This window comes from Nanorana parkeri, unplaced genomic scaffold (genome assembly GCF_000935625.1).
Source record: "Nanorana parkeri isolate BGI_ZX_2015 unplaced genomic scaffold, ASM93562v1 scaffold1137, whole genome shotgun sequence".
Lineage (NCBI taxonomy): Eukaryota > Metazoa > Chordata > Amphibia > Anura > Dicroglossidae > Nanorana > Nanorana parkeri.
The window spans coordinates 1,710-5,458 of record NW_017307405.1 but is presented as its reverse complement, the minus strand read 5'-3'; the positions used below and the strand labels follow the sequence as shown (position 1 = coordinate 5,458).

The 3,749-nt window shown below is 38.9% G+C and overlaps 1 long non-coding RNA gene across 1 annotated transcript in view; it reads left to right on the top strand.

The window, feature by feature from the left end:
• The window catches only part of LOC108796608, a 3,196-nt gene extending 2,949 nt beyond the window's left edge, over positions 1-247 (top strand). The window contains exon 3 of the long non-coding RNA XR_001941816.1: positions 176-247. This is a non-coding gene — a long non-coding RNA (uncharacterized LOC108796608). The remainder of the gene's footprint in view (positions 1-175) is intronic.
• The last annotated feature ends 3,502 nt before the right edge of the window (positions 248-3,749 follow it).

Genomic DNA, 3,749 nt, shown 5'->3' with positions numbered 1-3,749 from the left:
ACGCTTTATCACTGGTAACATTTTTGTTTTACAGTTCACAGTATATATTCATATCTTGTGTATGCAGTCTAGGTATTATGTAATATCTATATAATGCTTGATACTGTATGTTGAAGAATTGCAACTATGTTTAATTAAAAAAAGAAATTCAAAGAACATCACTGTTTTTCCTTAGATACAGTCGGTGAGTTTAACTTGGAAGATGCCGTGGAGCCCAGTGTTCACAAATCGCTGAATGCAGAGCCTGGTAAGATATTGTTGGAACAGCACACAATTGCAGAAACTCTTTTCAGCTTATATACTAAAGCAGATTTTACAGCAGTGGTATACTGCAACCCCACTGAAACTTTCATTCAGATTTCTGATCTCCTTGTAGTTTCACCATAGCTGGAGTGCCGAGCTTGCCCACACCTAGGTTAGATTATTGTCTCATCTGCTGGTCTTGGTCAGCTTTAAAACAGAGTGCACAATTCTGGCAGGTCCTTCAGTGGAGAATGTTGATTAGGTGTTTTTGGAATTTCACAGACAACTCCTATCATTTATTTCTTGAAAGAAGAACTCCAGTATAAAATATTCTAAACCCTTGCAGTGGGGCTACCCCTGCACTGCAAGGGTTGTGTTCCGCTGGAGCAAATGGGGAGTGAGGCTGGAAGGACTGATCTAAAAGCCAGCTGGCTGTAAGTTTCGCGTGAGTATATTATTTACATATACTCTTATGCTATGTGGGCAGCCCCACTGGAAGGGTTAAAGTGACATTAAACCATCAGATTTTTTAACATAAAACAATACTGTAATGTGCGCCTTACTGTAATCCATGGTTGTTTCCCTTCTCTTTGCTGCTCTTCCTTTTAAATCCTCATGTCTTCTCATGCTTAGGGAGAACTTTCCTTTTCAGCTCAGGGCCTCTTCCTGTAGTGCTGGCTCAGGTTACAAACCTATACAAACCTATACACAGACACCGTGTATCCATTCCTGAGACAAGGCAGTCTGCTGCAAAACAGAAGTTCTGCCCAGCATGAGAACAACAGATACAAATTTAAAAGGAAGAGCAGCAAAGAGAAGGGAAACAACCATGGATTACAGTAAGGCGCGCACATTACAGTATTGTTTTATGTTAAAAAATCTGAGGGTTTAATGTCACTTTAAGAATAATTTTTGCTGGAGTTCTTCTATAAAGATACAAAGTTGTTTATTTAAGAAGGAATTTGGGTGATAGAAGTATTCAGGTTTATCCTCGCCTCCATCAATGATTTGTCTTTTTAGTGTTAACGATCTGACTGCTACTTTTATGACTGCTTTTCATCTTGTTAAATGAAGGTCCCAGATGATTAGAAGTTTATATGTCTCTTAAATCCTGTGAAATGTATTTTAAAAGCTAGAACAGAATATAATATACAGAATATAGATGCTAAAAAAACATTTATAGCAAACATTCGCTCGCCGAAATCATTACAGGAAGGCAGACAAAAAATGTACCTTTTTAAAATTGAACTCAGGGATACGCTTACATTTTCCTCAATACTTTTCTTCCCCAACGACAATAAAAACAAGCAGTTTTTGTCCTTTTGTACTTATTTTCCCTGAAATTGACCTTTTTAAAAACTTTGTGAATGTCATCAGTTTTACTTACAAAGTGCAGGTATGTCCAGCTGCTCAGAGGAGAAACCATTGAGGTACCAATGTCTCTTCCATTTGCTGTTCAGCTTGCCTGAGCAAACTTCCAAGCCCATTATGCACAGCGATGTCATCAAAGCCAGTGGGCGGCATAGTGGGTGTTCACAGGACTAGCGTGGATGTGTGGGACAGACCAGGAGTCTCCAGACCTGTCAGCCTACTTATGCTGTCCTGGATGGGTGGGGCAGGCTGGGAGTCTCGGCAGCCGGTGTGCTCTCACTGCAGCGAGGAGCAGCAACATACGTAGCCTCTCATTTAATAGAACCACACAGGGGCCATTACACGACTGGAGGCCCCAGTTAGAGCATAGTGGCGACTGGTGTTGTAAACAAATCAGGGAGTGAGCCCTGGAAAGCAGAGAATAAGATGTAAATGATTGAATGGCTATAGCAGGAAATGAAATGGGACCAGCTCGAGAGATCACATTTACAAAAAAATATTTACATTTGTGCCTGAAGTTCAGCTTTAATTTCACTGTATGACTCACCAGATCCGCCCTGGAGCCCCCTAAAGTGTCTATGCAAATACTCATTTTCTAAAAGTCCAGAATAGGATGCACAGTCCCAGTGAGGGTACGGACTTGGCAGTAGGTTACAAAGGCACCAATATTTTTTTTGTGGTATTTAGACACAAGAAGCTATACCGGTGCTTAAGATACCAAGAAATGTGTGTAAGGACTGTGGGGGCATTCTGGGGGTGCTGTAAAACTAACGGTATGCCATGGGAACTTATGGTGCCTGTCTTTCCATAACATTATCGTCTTCTATTGTTTTCTACAAGGGTAGGTTTTTGTTTTAGAACGTATCTAAAACAAAGAACCAAAATGTAATATATTGCAGGTTATTGGTACTTAGATGTGGTTGCTGCATTCCTTTTGGTTTTTTTAAGTAATGATATTCTGTTTCACCTGGTGATCTTGCCAGTAACACTTTCTGCCCTAGGGTGACAACGATCACTCAGCGTACTGTATTAAAGTAGCAGCGTTGTCACCCTACCTCACTTAGAGGGGGGCGAGCTCTGTAGTCTTCATAGATGGCTAAAAACAAGGTTATTGATAAGTTGACAGAGCGGACACAACGTTTTTAGCTGGTAAGATTTCTAGAAGGATAAACTGATATAACAAAACACTTCCGTGGTTTATTTACAGACCTAAATAGACCAGATTAGAGACATTAAATGCTAAATTGGTCATACATTGTTCAATCTGATTATACAATCTCCTTTCGATTTACCAAAACTATGTAACATGAAGACAAACCTAAACAATCCATTTTGTTTGTATTCAGCCATTGCACTGCATAGTTGAAGGTGGATTTAACCACTTGAAGACCAGGGTGTTTCACCCCCTTCCTGGCCAGGCCATTTTTCAGTATTCAGCGCTGTTGTACTTTGACTGACATTTATTCCGTCATGCAACGCCATACCAAAATTAATTTTATACCCTTTTTTGGGGACAGATAGAGCTTTCTTTTGGTGGCATTTAATCACCACTGGGGTTTTTATTTTTTACTATATAAAGGAAAAATTGCCGACATTTTAAAAAAAAAACAGTTTTCCCTATGTTAAGCAATGAAAAATTGCACATAAATTATCTTTCTTCATAAATTTAGGCCAAAACTTATTCTGCTACATGTCTGTGGTAAAAAAAAAAAAAATACGGGTATATTAAGTACAGTGTTTGAAAGTTATACAGTCCACAGACTACAGTATATATATTTGAAATGTATCAATCCTGGTGCCCTGACCGCTTATTGCAATTCTTGAGGCCCTATAATGCCTGGACAGTAGAAACACCCACAATACGACCCCATTTTGGAAACCAGACACTTCAAGGCATGTTGAGTTTTTTTTAAGATTTCATTTTTTAGCCACAAGTTTTTAAAAATGAAAGAAGAAAAAAAAAAGTGTTTTTTCTATTTTTTTTTATTTTCTAAAAACTTGTGGCAATAAAATGAAATCCTCAAAAACATCCCCATGCCTCTTATTAAATACCTTGGGGTGTCTGCTTTCCAAAATGGTGTCATTTGGTGGGTGTTTCTACTGTCCTGGCATTATAGGGCCTCCAAAATTGTGAT